We start from the raw sequence: 17,072 nt of genomic DNA on the forward strand, positions 1-17,072 counted from the left end.
TTAACATCCTCTACAAACTTAACTGCATCAGCATCACAATTAAGGGGTCTTAAACCTCTAGAAAAACTATACTTTGGGTGCCAGTAGTGAAGACATTTAATGTTAGCATATCCCTCATTCAAAATTAGTTTTTCCAATGACATATAGGAAAGGTAGTCTACATCCCAGTTCCATGCCATTTCAGATGTTTCTCCACCAACGTACCACTTAACTGGGTTCTCTACAAACTCCCCCCTATGATGAATACGTAACCTGACTTTTTGAGTCTGAGATGGTCTGTACATGAAATTATAGAACATAATCAGATTAAACAACTAACATGAAGGGACCACTATGCACTATCCGACAAAAAATGCTCACATGGAGCCATTGTCATGTTAAACAACTTAAAAAATGGGACCACAACTAGAATCTTACCATTCATTGGGACCACAGAATCGAACACAAACAAAAGGGAAAGAACAACACTTTACGAATAACCCTAAACGAATAAGCTGAAAAGAGAACTAACCTCATGCAGAATCTCAAATCTTCCTTGAAGTTCGATGATAACGGTATATCCATCTTGGTAGTCTTCACTGAATTTCTTCGTTCACCAATTTTGCTAGCAAGTTTCCAATTAGGGTTCACGATTAGAATGGGATGACAAATTTTATATAGGTTTAAAATAAATCAATTAAAATTCTGAAATGTTTTTTTATATATTATGCAAATAAAATAAATGTATTTTAATTCAACCAAATATTTTAAATGACGTGGCACAAGACTCCATGAGCCAACTCAGCGTTCAAATGTGCCACATCCCCAAAACTGGAGGGGGACTTTAAAAAAACCCAAAAAGTGTTTAAATGAGGGATCAAAAGGCTGAGTTTTTTTAAAGGGGGACTAAAACGTTAAAAATATTGAAATAGGGGGACTAAAACTGCATTTAAGCCTATTTTTTTTTATTGTAACAACAATGTAAGTATGTTAAAAAAAAGACTTGATATGTATATACAAGAACAAGACTTATACGTAACAATAGTGATTTCTAATGTATCCTAAAATGGAAATGATACAACTTAAAGGTTCATGGACTTTTCTTGATGATCAAGATTGAGAATGATCCAACCCAAAGGTTCGTGAACTTTTCTTGATGACCAAGATTGAGAACCTGGACATACTTGTGTGTAGAGCTATAAAAATGGGCTAGCCCATATGGCCGGTCCGCCAGGCCCGAAAAATTATAGGGCTTGGGCCTTAAAATTAGATCCCATATTTTTCAGGGCTTTTTTAGCCCAACCCTGAAAAGCTCCCTACCCATTGGGACTAGTCTAGTCCAGCCCGCATAATTATACATTTTTTAAAAATATATTTATATTTATATTATCTTACTCTAAAATAGCATATTGATTATTCTCACTTCACTAAATTTTATCTCTATTTTATTCAATCTTTTTCTTTTAAATATTATACATTAATATAATCCACATTTTTTCATCGTATTATATTAGTTTTTCTCTTATAATAAATATTTAAGTATTATTTTATACAATTTGGACATATATTGTATTTAGAAACACATTATAATATTTATGAGAGATAATATAGTACTTAAAAATGTATTGTGTTTAAAATAACATAATTTTTAATTTTATTTATAATAAATATGATGGAGTTTTTATTTTGATTTTTAAAAATAAAAAAGCCCATTTATGGCCGGGTAGCCCGAAGCCCATCTAGGGCCGGGCTCGGGTAGTAAATCTCGAGCCCATAACACATGACATTTTTGGCCCAGCCCTGAAAAGCCCAAAGCCCGCTAGGGCCAACCCATTAAGGATCGGGTAGCCCATATTGACAGCTCTACTTGTGTCCAGGTGCAAAAAAGATAAAAAATAGTAAAAAATGACAAAAGTGTGCACCAACTGAGCTATGTTATTTATTTGAAATAAAAAGTTAATTAAAAGTGTATGAATCATAGACAAACATTTTTCTATTTATTAAAATATAACATTTTAAGAGTAAACTATTATATTTTAAAATAGACTTTAAATTGAATATTTATAAAATTCAGGATGTCATATAAAATCCAATTTTTATAATTGTTCTGAATTTTTGAAAAAGTGTGGACAAATTTTGGGGTACAACACACCCTGTACCAAATGCTAAATTTCAGACAGTGCAATCGATTCACCCTCACAAAAATCGATTTCTTACTGATACGGAAGCAAATATTCACCAAAATTTTATAGTACAATCGATTGCACCTACACAGGCTGCACTGTAAGCCATTGCACCCTGTGAAAAATAGTTTTGCGAATTCTGAAAAGTCGTCGTACGAAAACCTCTTTGTCCCAATTTAAGAAACCCAAACTTAATGAAATATTGCAAATTAAACATCAAATTATCATTGCTATTAAGATACATCAATATCATCATGTTCATAACATCAAATTCACCATATTCATCATATTATCATCAACAATCACATATAGAGATAAATCTATGAACAATTTGTATCAAAACCTAGCATTCAACAATTCTCACATACCCACAATTATACCACCTGTTATAAAGTTGGCATAACATATATAATCAAGTATAGTTCAAATATATTCAATTTAACTTCTTAAGTTCATAAGAACTTCTGACTTAATATAGTTCTGACAGTAATCAATGTGAATGTTCTGAGTTAACTGAAAGATACAGAAGATAAAGTACACATTCATTTTTATCCTAGTTCACCTTCTCAATAAGGCTACCTCCAGTCCACCCTCCTCATGTGATTTTCCCTCTCTCAATCGAGGTTTTAATCCACTATAACCAGACCGATTACATCTGCACGAACAACTACCTGTTAGAACAAGATTTGTTCTGATCAATATTCTTAGTTTTGATGATAACAAGGATATGAATTTTGTGTGAGATAATGTGGTACTCTAATACATTGCAATTTCCTTTTCAGGAAATATATAAAGAGTATGCACAAATCAGCGCTCAGAAGCTTTGTCTCAGAAGGTTCAGCATGCAACATCAGAACATGGTCTGGCAAGACATCAGAAGATGGTCAAGGCAGAATCAGAACATGGGTCTATGGAAGCATCAGAAGAACTTGAGTTCAGAAGCAGAAGCACTGAAGTTCTCATGGTATCACGCTCAGAAGCACTTCAAGTTCAGAAGACAAGAAGATGTTATGCACCAAGCTGTCTGACTCTGATGATATTCAAACGTTGTATACACAAACATCAGATCAGAAGAAAGTACAGGTGGCAGGCTACGCTGACTGACAAAAGGAACGTTAGAAGCTATTAAAGGCAACGTCAGTAGACACAGCGTGAACAAGGCTCGAGGTAGTTGACAAAAGCGTGAAACATTAAATGCAATGCTGTACGGAACACGCAAAGCATTAAATGCTCCCAACGGTCATCTTCTCAAGTGCCTATAAATATGAAGTTCTGATGAGAAGCAAGGTTAACGCATTCTGGACGAAATTCTAAACGAATCTATTCTGAATAACTTGTTGAAACGCTGTTCAACTCAAAGCTCAGAAACTTCTTCTTCATCAAAGCTCACTACATTGCTGTTGTAATATATTAGTGAGATTAAGCTTAAACGTTAAGAGAAATATCACTGTTGTGATTATAGCTTTTCAGAAGCATTTGTAATACTCTTAGAATTGATTACATTAATTTGTAAGTAACTAGAGTGATCAAGTGTTGATCAGGATACTCTAGGAAGTCTTAGCTTTTGTCTAAGCAGTTGTAACTAGAGTGATCACGTGGTGGTCAGGATACTCTAGAAAAGTCTTAGCTTGTGTCTAAGCATTTGTTCCTAGAGTGATCAGGTTGTGATCAGGATACTCTAGAAGACTTAGTCGTGGGCTAAGTGGAAAACCATTGTAATCTGTTGCGATTAGTGGATTAAATCCTCAGGTGAGGTAAATCACTCTGTGGGGGTGGACTGGAGTAGTTTAGTTAACAACGAACCAGGATAAAAATAACTGTGCAATTTGTTTTTATCGTTCAAGTTTTTAGACTACACTTATTCAAACCCCCCCTTTCTAAGTGTTTTTCTATCCTTCAATTGGCATCAGAGCGCCGGTTCTAAGGTGCAAGCACTTAACCGTGTTTAGAAAAGATTCAGGAAGAGAAAAACGCTTCAGTATAAGATGGCTGGTGAAATTCCAACAAATCCACCTGCATCTACATCTGGCTCTGCTGAGCAATATAATGGTAACAATGGTTATACTAGACCACCTGTATTTGATGGTGAAAACTTTGAATACTGGAAAGGTAAACTGGAAAGTTACTTTCTTGGTCTAGATGGTGAACTATGAGATCTTCTGATGGATGGTTACAAACATCCAGTGAAAGCTAGTGGCGTAAGGCTTACCAGGCAAGAAATGGATGATGATCAAAAGAAGCTTTTCAAGAATCATCATAAATGTAGGACTGTTTTGCTGAATGCTATCTCTCATGCTGAGTATGAGAAGATATCTAACAGGGAAACTGCCTATGATATATATGAGTCATTGAAAATGACCCATGAGGGAAATGCTCAAGTCAAGGAGACTAAAGCTCTTGCTCTAATCCAGAAATATGAAGCCTTCAAGATGGAGGATGATGAAAACATTGAGAAGATGTTCTCAAGATTTCAAACGCTAACTGCTGGATTAAGAGTTCTGGATAAAGGCTACACCAAGGCTGATCATGTAAAGAAGATTACCAGAAGCTTACCCAGAAGATGGGGTCCAATGGTGACTGCATTCAAGATTGCCAAGAATCTGAATGAAGTTTCTTTGGAAGAGCTTATCAGTGCCTTGAGAAGCCATGAAATAGAGCTGGATGCAAACGAGCCTTAGAAGAAAGGTAAGTCTATTGCATTAAAATCTAATGTTAAAAAATGCACTAACGCTTTTCAGGCTAGAGAAGAAGACCCTGAAGAATCAGAATCTGAAGAAGAAGATGAACTGTCCATGATCTCCAGAAGGGTAAACCAACTCTGGAAGAGCAAGCAAAGGAAGTTCATAGGCTTCAGAAGTTCAAAGAGATTTGAATGTGGAGAATCTTCTGGTGATAGAAGATCTGACAAGAAGAAGGCTGTCTGCTATGAGTGCAATAAGCCTGGACATTACAAGAAGGAGTGTCCAAAACTTCAGAAGGAGAATCCCAAAAAGAAGTTTCATAAGAAGAAAGGTCTTATGGCAACATGGGATGATTCTGAATCAGAATCAGAATCAGACTCTGAAGGAGAACAAGCCAACTTCGCGCTGATGGCTACAGAAGATGATGGATCAGAATCTACATCAGAATCAGATTCTGAAGAGGTATTTTCTGAACTATCTAGAGAAGAGTTAGTTTCCAGTTTAACAGAACTTCTGGAACTCAAGGCTCATCTTAGTATCAAATACAAAAAGCTGAAGAAGCAGTTTGAATTTGAAACTAAGAAGCTGGAAGTGGAAAACTCTGAACTGAAGGAAAAAGTTTTAAATCTATCCAAAGATAGTGGATCTCCTTCTGAAACAGAAAAATCCATTCCTAGCATGAATCATATTCTGAAAGAATATGACTCGAGCTTCAGAAAGTTCTTATCTAGAAGTATTGACAGAAGTCATCTTGCTTCTATGATATATGGTGTTTCTGGAAACAGAAGGTTTGGTTTTGGCTATGAGGGTGATACCTCACATAAATTTGAACGTGTTGATGATCTAAAGATCACATACAAGCCATTATATGATCAGTTCAAATATGGCCATGCTCATGATATTAGGCTCACCTCACATGCACAGAAGTTTAACACTGTTCACACCAAGAAGCATGTGACACATCCTAAGAAATATCATGCTGACAAATCTAAAGAATATCATGCTGTTCCTCCTGTTAAATATTTTGCTAAACCCAAGTTCGATCAGAACTTGAGGAGAACTAACAAGAAAGGACCCAAGAAATTGTGGGTACCTAAGGAGAAGATAATTTCTGTTGCAGATATCCTTGGAGGCAAAGAGGACAAAAAGCAAAATGTCATGGTACCTGGACTCTGGGTGCTCGCGACACATGACGGGAAGAAGGTCTACATTCTAAGACCTGGTGCTTAAACCAGGTGGAGAAGTCAAGTTTGGAGGAGATCATAAGGGCAAAATCATTGGCTCTGGAACCATAAGTCTTGGTAACTCTCCTTCCATAACTAATGTACTTCTTGTAGAAGGATTAACGCAGAACTTATTATCCATAAGTCAATTAAGTGACAATGGTTATGATATAATCTTTAATCAAAAGTCTTGCAAGGCTGTAAGTCAGAAGGATGGCTCAATCCTATTTACAGGCAAGAGAAAGAACAACATTTATAAGACAGATCTTCAGGATCTTAAGAATCAGAAGGTGACTTGTCTTATGTCTGTTTCTGAAGAGCATTGGGTCTGGCACATAAGATTAGCACATGCTAGTTTGAGAAAGATTTCTCAGATTAACAAACTAAATCTTGTCAGAGGACTCCCTAATCTGAAATACAAATCAGATGCTCTTTGTGAAGCATGTCAGAAGGGCAAGTTCTCCAAACCTGCATTCAAGTCTAAGAATGTTGTTTCTTCCTCAAGGCCGTTAGAACTCTTGCACATTGATCTGTTTGGCCCAATCAAAACAACATCTGTCAGAGGGAAGAAATATGGATTAGTCATCGTTGATGATTATAGCCGCTGGACATGGGTAAAGTTCTTAAAACACAAGGATGAGTCTCATTCAGTGTTCTTTGAATTCTGCACTCAGATCCAATCTGAGAAAGAGTGTAAAATCATAAAGGTTAGAAGTGATCATGGTGGCGAATTTGAGAACAGATTCTTTGAGGAGTTCTTCAAAGAAAATGGTATTGCCCATGATTTCTCTTATCCTATAACTCCACAACAAAATGGAGTTGTAGAGCGAAAGAATATGACTCTACAAGAAATGGCCAGAACCATGATCAATGAAACCAACATGGCTAAGCATTTCTGGGCAGAAGCAATAAACATTGCGTGTTATATTCAGAATAGAATCTCTATCAGACCTATTCTAAATAAGACTCCTTATGAATTGTGGAAGAACAGAAAGCCCAACATTTCATATTTCCATCCTTTTGAATGTGTATGTTTTATTCTGAATACTAAAGATCATCTTGGTAAGTTTGATTCTAAAGCACAAAAGTGTTTCCTTCTTGGATATTTTGAACGCTCTAAAGGCTACAGAGTATACAATACTGAAACATTGATTGTAGAAGAATCAATCAATATCAGGTTTGATGATAAGCTTGGTCTTGAAAAATCAAAGCAGTTTGAGAATTTTGCAGATTTTGATATTGATATATCAGAAGCAGTAGAACCAAGAAGCAAAGCTGCAGAAGCTGATAGTCTCAGAAGCAATGGATCAGAAGATCAAGTTGCTGCATCTTTAGAGAATCTCAGGAGTTCTGAAGAGCCAACAGTCAGAAGATCACCTAGACTTACTTCAGCTCATTCAGAAGATGTGATCCTTGGGAAGAAAGATGATCCCATCAGAACAAGGGCATTCCTTAAGAACAATGCAGAATGTCAATTAGGTCTTGTTTCTTTGATTGAGCCAACTTCTGTTGACCAAGCTCTAGAAGATCCTGACTGGATAATTGCCATGCAAGAAGAACTAAATCAGTTTACAAGGAATGACGTATGGGACTTGGTTCCTAGACCAAAAGGATTTAACATCATCGGCACTAAGTGGGTGTTCAGAAACAAGCTAAGCGAGAAGGGAGAAGTGGTAAGAAACAAAGCCAGACTGGTTGCTCAAGGTTATAGTCAGGAAGAAGGGATTGACTACACAGAAACCTTTGCACCAGTGGCCAGGTTAGAATCTATTCGTCTATTAATTTCTTTTGCCACTCAACATAACATCACTCTTTATCAGATGGATGTCAAGAGTACCTTCTTAAATGGTTATATAGATGAAGAAGTTTATGTCCATCAACCTCCTGGTTTTGAAGACTCCAAGTCTCCAAATCATGTTTTTAAATTAAAGAAATCATTATACGGATTGAATCAAGCTCCGAGAGCTTGGTATGAACGTTTAAGTTCCTTCCTTCTGGAAAATGGTTTCACTAGAGGAAAAGTGGACACTACTCTCTTTTGTAAAACCTTTAAAAAGGATATTTTAATATGTCAAATATATGTTGATGATATCATCTTTGGAACATCTAATGCTACACTTGGAAAGGAGTTTGCTGAGTCTATGTAGGCTGAATTTGAAATGAGCATGATGGGAGAACTCAAGTATTTCCTTGGAATTCAAATCAACCAAACTTCTGACGGAACTTATGTTCATCAAACGAAGTATGTGAAAGAACTTCTAAAGAAGTTTAATCTTTCTGAAAGCAAAGAAGCCAAAACTCCTATGCATCCAACATGTATCCTAGGCAAGGATGAGGTAAGTAAGAAGGTAGATCAGAAGTTGTACAGAGGTATGATTGGATCTCTTCTATACCTAACTGCTTCTAGACCTGACATTCTCTTCAGTGTTTGTTTGTGTGCTAGATTCCAATCAGATCCGAGAGAATCTCATTTAACTGCGGTTAAGAGAATTCTGAGGTATCTGAAAGGTACTACTAATGTTGGTTTAGTTTACAGAAGATCCAAAGATTACAACTTAGTAGGATTCTGTGATGCTGACTATGCTGGAGATAGAATAGAAAGGAAGAGCACTTCTGGAAGTTGTCAATTCCTTGGAAGTCATCTGATCTCATGGTACAGCAAGAAGCAAGCTACAATTGCCCTCTCAACAACATAAGCAGAATATGTTGCTGCTGCTGGTTGTAGCACACAAATGCTCTGGATGAGAAGTCAGCTAGAAGATTATCAGATATATGAGAGTAACATTCCTATTTTCTGTGATAATACTTCTGCTATATGTTTATCTACGAATCCTATTTTACATTCAAAAGCTAAACATATTGAGATTAAACATCATTTCATAAGGGACTATGTTCAGAAGGGTGTTATATCTTTAAACTTTGTGGATACAGACCATCAATGGGCTGATATCTTTACAAAACCCCTTGCTGAAGATAGGTTTAAGTTTATTCTGAAGAATATCAGTATGGATTTATGCCCAGAGTGAGAAGATGAGAAGATCTTTTGTATGAGTATCTTCTGAAATGAGATTGGATTAGTCTTTTACAAGAAGTTCTGATTGTAATCAATTAGAAGTAGTGATTCTGTTATTACTAACGTTTCATTGTCTAAGTTGACTCAGAATCTCTTTAAAAGTAAAATAGCTGTAACTGGCTATCCAGATGGTAAACACGTGTTCACTATTTCTAGACAAGCGTGCGTGCAGTTGAGGGGACGCCTACTTAGGTAACTGTGCTAATCACTTCTTTTGTCATTATTATCTCTCCTCATGTCATGTAACATTAAATGCTATCCATCATTTCCTTTTATTTTTTTAATACTCTTCAAACGTTTCTTTTCTCTCTTATATTTCTCTTTCTTGCATTCAGGTTCTTTTTCGCTCTCTCTCTCTGCATGTTGCATAAACCCTAGTTTATTCATCTTCAACCTAGCATTCATCATGAATCCTTTTTCAAGTTCCTCCCAACAAGCATTCAACAGACAAGAGGTTTCTCCACTGAAAACTCGCTACATTCCTCCATCAGAAATGGAAGTTTTGTGTAAATCTTCTGTGGACTCTGATGACTTGGGTGCTTATGGTTTCAAACCAAAAACGAAGACGAAGGCTCAAGGGTGGTCGATCTATTTGAATAGAACGGTCTGGTTCCAGGTTGAGAAACAAATCTCGAGGATCGCTGACATTGATTTCAAGACGGATCTCTCAAGATTCCAAGAAGTCTCAAGTCAGATCTCTTCTGTGATGCTGTTATCAACATTTATCCAAAGGAAGAAGACTTTCTTGAGATATTGGATGAAGTTAAGGATCATGTTATTGACTTCTATGTTAAGGGAAAGCTCTGTTTGAGACACTAGCTCTCTTCCTGTGAACTGTCTCTCACTTCCTCCTTGAATTCATGCATTCTCTTACAGTGGAGGTTCTAGTCTGGACAGGCATGCAGAGTTTCAAGCTTTCATGGCTAGACAAACTGAGAACACCGCAGGGATTCATGATATGTTAGCTAAGATTATGTCTAAGCTAGGGTTGTAATCCTTAAGTCCTTGTAGTTTTCTTTGTTTGATTGCATCTGCTTATTATGCATACATCTTTTGTAATTCTGTTTGCTTAATCAATGAAAAGTTTGATTCTGTCGTTTTCTACATCTGAATCTTTTATATTCTTTTTGATGTTATGACAAAAAGGGGGAGAAAATATATGATAAATGATCTGATTAAATATTAACAGTTACCGAGTAAAAAGGCCCCACATTACTAACAGAACTTGCAAAGTTCTATGCTTTAAGTTGTGTTGTTGCAGGAATTGAAGATTCTCTTTACAAGATCAACATAAGAAGCAACAAGATGAATCAAGTTCTTGGATTCTTGAAGCAAGCTGAGTGCTATGAAGCTTCAGAATCAGAAGCAAGAAGGAAGAATGTTCAGATATTCTAATGATAGAATACGCTCTGAAACATTTTGTCTATTTGTTCTGACACATTCTATATGGCTCTGATACATATTATGTGTTCTGAAACATATTCTATGTTCTGACTCATTCATGCTGACTTTTGTCGTTTAGTTTTGTTCTGTAACATTTCAGGATGTAGAGATGCTCTGATGATGCTCTGGTACATTCAACAATGTTCTGATACAATCTAGCATGAAGTGATGTCTGAAGAAATTCAAGCTCTGAAGCTGTCCGAATGGAAGCAAGAATCAGAAGCTGTGGATGTTCTGAAGATCTAAAGAAATTCAAGTTCTGAAGCTGTCCGATGGAAGCAGAAGTCAGAAGCTGTGAATGTTCTGAAGATCAAAGAAATTCAAGTTCTGAAGCTGTCCGATGGAAGCAGAAGTCAGAAGCTGTGAATGTTCTGAGGATCTAAAGAAATTCAATGTTCTGAAGCTGTCCTATGGAAGCAGAAATCAGAAGTCATGAATGTTCTGTAGATCAAGCACTGTGAACGTCTCTACTGAAATACTCAGGGAAGTCTTTTATTATTAAAATTCTTCTAGTATTAATTTCAGGGGGAGATTATTCATCTCAGGGGGAGATTATTCATCTCAGGGGGAGATTATTAATCTCAGGGGGAGACATATTCACATGCTTATGCTATAGCTGTGTAAATTGTCTTTAGCCGTCTGCTCTTTCTGATCGCAAATTCATATCATTTATATATGTTTTTGTCATCATCAAAAAGGGGGAGATTGTTAGAAAAAGATTTGTTCTGATCAATATTCTTAGTTTTGATGATAACAAGGATATGAATTTTGTGTGAGATAATGTGGTACTCTAATACATTGCAATTTCCTTTTCAGGAAATATATAAAGAGTATGCACAAATCAGCGCTCAGAAGCTTTGTCTCAGAAGGTTCAGCATGCAACATCAGAACATGGTCTGGCAAGACATCAGAAGATGGTCAAGGAAAAATCAGAACATGGGTCTATGGAAGCATCAGAAGAACTTGAGTTCAGAAGCAGAAGCACTGAAGTTCTCATGGTATCACGCTCAGAAGCACTTCAAGGTCAGAAGACAAGAAGATGCTATGCACCAAGCTGTTTGACTCTGATGATATTCAAACGTTGTATACACAAACATCAGATCAGAAGAAAGTACAGGTGGCAGGCTACGCTGACTGACAAAAGGAACGTTGGAAGCTATTAAAGGCAACGTCAATAGACACAGCGTGAACAAGGCTCGAGGTAGTTGACAAAAGCGTGAAACATTAAATGCAATGCTGTACGGAACACGCAAAGCATTAAATGCTCCCAACGGTCATCTTCTCAAGTGCCTATAAATATGAAGTTCTGATGAGAAGCAAGGTTAACGCATTCTGGACGAAATTCTAAACGAATCTATTTTGAATAACTTGCTGAAACGCTGTTCAACTCAAAGCTCAGAAACTTCATCTTCATCAAAGCTCACTACATTGCTGTTGTAATATATTAGTGAGATTAAGCTTAAACGTTAAGAGAAATATCACTGTTGTGATTATAGCTTTTCAGAAGCATTTGTAATACTCTTAGAATTGATTACATTAATTTGTAAGTAACTAGAGTGATCAAGTGTTGATCAGGATACTCTAGGAAGTCTTAGCTTGTGTCTAAGCAGTTGTAACTAGAGTGATCACGTGGTGGTCAGGATACTCTAGAAAAGTCTTAGCTTGTGTCTAAGCATTTGTTCCTAGAGTGATTAGGTTGTGATCAGGATACTCTATAAGACTTAGTCATGGGCTAAGTGGAAAACCATTGTAATCTGTTGCGATTAGTGGATTAAATCCTCAGGTGAGGTAAATCACTCCGTGGGGGTGGACTGGAGTAGTTTAGTTAACAACGAACCAGGATAAAAATAACTGTGCAATTTGTTTTTATCGTTCAAGTTTTTAGACTACACTTATTCAAACCCCCCCTTTCTAAGTGTTTTTCTATCCTTCACTACCGTGACTCACAATAGAATGCACAACCAATTGTTGTGACTCACTTCCTGCACAAGCTACCTGCGAGTGACTAACCCTATATGATGACTCGTTGAATGATCTCAGCAAGATATAACGTTCATCAACCTAGTAAACCCTGCACAAGCCAACTGCTCGTGACTAACCCTGCACAAGCCAACTGCTTGTGACTAACCCTAGACAATGAACTGTTCAGTGATCTCAACAAGGTATAACATACATTGACCTAGACGCCTCCAATAGCCTAACAAGATTGATTGGACATCTCAAATATCCTAATCAGAAGGATACTCAAGGAACACCAATTCTTACAAGAATTGTCTTTACAGAGATTACATTTTGCTTCTTATCAAGCAGACTTTCTCCTATGTTTATTTCTTATTTGTTTATGACTCACTTACTAGAAGTAACTTCTGGAGCCTAAACACTTTATCAGAAGATTCCTAAGATATAACACAATACGAGCAACAACTCTTGTGTTTTACAGATAATTACAAGAACTAAAGTATCTTGCATTCTTCTTGGATTTGTCTTATGGATGAGATCTTCTCTTCTTCATTTGACAAGCAGATTTAGAGCAGCAACTCCTATGTTGATTGATTTTGGTGCATCGATCTTCATCTTTTTCTTAAATACTGATCATGAAGGTTGTTACAGCTTGGAAACACATTGATGAACTTAAGTGAACATGAAACACTATCGAGCAGTAACTCAGCGTATTCAATTTCTTTAGTCATTCAGTGTGAAGATTATTTGACTGATCATGTATTTGTGGATCTTTCTTAAGTGTGTTTCAACCTCTCATTACTCTAATTGAGGATACTGCATAACTTGTAGACTTTTCTATTTATCACTTAAGATTTTCTTCTCATAGGCTAATTTTGTATATTTTAACATTCTTGTTTTCTCATCATACACTTCGTGTATGTTGCCTTTTATTGGTGCAACAGATTTTTCTTATGTTGTTTGTGCTTGCACACCTGCTCTCATACACTATTGCACCATTACTTATTTTCTTTCAACAATTTTGTTCTTTATATAGAGTTCTGGTTTATTACCGTTGGGAACTTAGCCGTTTGAATCATGTTTGGACATGCAATTAATGCTTGGTGTAGATTGAATCAGGAAAATAACAATTACCGAGGCGAATCGTATCTTTAGCGTTGGTAGCGTGTCTTCTTCAACTTGCTTCTTCCAAGATGGTTGCTTATTGGTGGTGTATATTCTTTTACCAAAATGTAGACAAAATAGATGTCATAATTTTGTCTTTACATAGAGTGTCGTGATTTGTTGTATGTGATTTTGTTGGAGCAATTCACGATGTTATTAGAAGTTTCTGATCACTTAAGCCAAATTATTTTTTGTTGATATTGCTTGTGAATGTTGATGTTGCTTGTTCTTCTGAGTAACCTTATTTTCCTTCAATACTACTTTTGCTTATGATCTTCTAGATGTTTTGATACTTTATATAATCTCATATCCAAACCAGTTTCTGATGTAGTCTATGTACTCTGTTTCTGATGAATGTTTGCATAAATCTTTTAGCTTAACACCTGCACACTAAATGAAATTATTTAGTAATAAAATTGTTACTAACAAAATATATGCTTGTTATCATCAAAACAAGATTTTGAACATAGATCCCGATCTTTTTCTAACATATTGCTCCTATAGAATTCGATTCCAAGGAAATATGAAATGTCTCTCAAATCACACATTTCGAGTTCCTTGCTAATATCACCTTTGAAGTCTTCAATTCTTTCTTGCAGCTACCTGTTATTAACAAGTCATCGACATAGAGAAAAGTATAAGCAATTCACTTTTACTTCTTCTTACATATATATACTCCATGTTCAGTTGTGCACTTCACAAATTCATTCTCCCTTAGGAAACTATCAATCTTCTTATTCTAAACTCTTGGACCTTGATTAAGTTCATACAGAGCTTTATGCAGCCTGTACACCATTCTCTATTCGCAATGTTTCACAAACCTAACTGCTATGTAACATAAACTTCTCCATCTAAGGGGTCATTCAGGTATCCACATTTAACATTCATTTAACACGTGTAGTAATTGTTCATGTTCACTAGACCAACAACCAATCTGATTGTTTCGATTCTAGAAACAGGTTAAAAATTTCATCAAAGTCGATTTCTTCTTTCTAAAGAAATCCTTTCGCCACAAGTCCTGTCTTGTGTCGAGTTACTTCCCCTTTGGGATTACACTTCACCTTGTACAGTTCACATCAATTTCCTCTTTGCCTTGAGGAAATTCGACAAGTGATCAAGTTTTGTTATCTTCAATGGACTTCAATTCTTCATTCATAGCTTTCATCCACTTAGAATTCTTCAGTACCTCAGCTGCATTAACTAATTCGACATCTGTGTAGAAAGCATAATGTACTAGCTCACCGTCATCATCAACCACATCATCTAATATAATCACATATTCTTACAACCTTGCAGGCATGTGTCTAATTCTTTGAAGTCTGCTTGGACATGTATTGCATCTGACTTCTTTTTGTCGAACTTATTCCCTTTCGATTTTAGGGGCTGTTTCTTCACAAGAGATTCTTATTGAATCCTTCTTGCTTTTTCGTTATTGGAGATATATTATAGAGGGGTATGAGATCTTGATTCTAAATTTTGTTGAGCTGCTTATTTTATATATATATATATATATATATATATATATATATATATATATATATATATATTGGTTATATGGAGGGCCTAAGCCCAAGAAAAGAAAACTACAAAAAGATAGCCCTAGAATACCACATTCCCTGTTGGTCTCTATTAATAAAAACACTAAGCCAAGTAGGCATCTCCAAGAACACCTTGATATCACCTCCAATTAATTTCCCATGCAAAGCCAATTGGTTAGCACACCCATTGACCTCCCTAAACACATGCAATATCTCCATTTTTTCCAGCTTTGCTATTTCCACATGAATATGCCAAACAAGTCTGCAGCTACTCCGTCTTCCATTGTTGCTACTCTTGCAAAGCTTAACCGCCTCCTTCGAGTCAGACTCAATCAGCACCTTGCGATAACCCAGCTTCGTCGCCAACCTAAGACCTTCTAAAATCCCCCAAAGTTTTGCGCTCAACGGACTGCTAGCACCAACACCTTTCGCAAAACCGCCACACCACCCACCAGCTTCATCCCAGATTAACCCACCACTACCCGAGCCACCATGAACCGTATGAGCTCCGTCAACATCAACTTTGACAAACTCTCTCCTAGGAGCCTCCCATTTAATCCTTTTCTCCACTTTGTTAAGCTTCATGATGTTATTAGTGCACATTGCTTCTTTGTAATATCTAATCTTGTTAACAATAACATCCTGCATGAAAAACGGTCTCACAAAATGTTCGTCATGAATCTGCCTATTCCTCCACTCCCAAATAGTGTGACAAGCAGTTGCCTAAAAGTGACACCAACTATCCTCGACTTGCGAAACACAAACAAGGGTCTGATCCGTATTGGCATTAATCCAATCCTGAAGCTCCCCATTAAAGAAACCTCGACGCATACTGATCGGGAAATAGCAAGTGTACTACTTTTGTTACCGATGTAGTTATTAAAATGGAGTTGAATCCAAGTATCGATCACAAGGACTGCGAATAAAGTATAAGCCAGTACTAAATTTCAATTGAACAAAAAGCTATTGTTGGTTTTTTTGATTTGCTTGATGAAACTACTAACTGTTGATAATTAAAAACGATAAGTAAATGATGATTTGGTTCACAAATGAGAAAGCATGCTAAGGTTGATGTATAAATCTTATGTAACTCCTTGAAAACACCGTTGTTCATGAAAAGATGTGACCACAATTGAGTATCAATTCCATAAAATAGTTTTCCCTAATTCCTTAGTAGAGAACTTCTTAATACTTAAAAGTCAATTTCAATTCCTTAATAATTGATTTTAGTATTAAGGCATTATGCATCGTGTTCTAGAATGGATGATCACTATGGTGAAATCCTTATTCCTAAGCGATTTACCGGTAATGTTTTGATTCAAAACGCATTAGAGTGGTGTGTCAAGCCTAACCCTAATCATAGATCAACAAAATATTTTCCAATACAATGAAGCATGAAAATCTTTGAATCATAAACTCAAATTATAAAAACATCAAATTCATCACAACGGTTTTAACAAGTCATTACATGAAAAGATTTAGGGACATCACCCTAGCATAAAATAGTTTAGCTACTCATAGTGTTTAAGAAAATAACAAGAGTAATTGAAGTCATTACAAGAAATTATCGGTTGATATGATCTCCAATCGCGAGTGCTCTTGAAGATCTCTTCCAAAACCCTTGATTCTTCTTTCTCTGTAATCCTCTATGCTCAATGATCCAAGATGCCTTCACACTTCTTCCCGTTAGGTTTTAGTAGTGTTGGCTCACTTCCTCAGCATCCGAAAGGTCCGAAATACCCTTAATGAGATCCATGCTTTCAAAATTACAAAACTTGAACATCTGCCCGCGCCTAACAACACGGTCCGTGTGCAGGAACACGGGTGCC

This window comes from Vicia villosa, unplaced genomic scaffold (genome assembly GCF_029867415.1).
Source record: "Vicia villosa cultivar HV-30 ecotype Madison, WI unplaced genomic scaffold, Vvil1.0 ctg.000422F_1_1, whole genome shotgun sequence".
Lineage (NCBI taxonomy): Eukaryota > Viridiplantae > Streptophyta > Magnoliopsida > Fabales > Fabaceae > Vicia > Vicia villosa.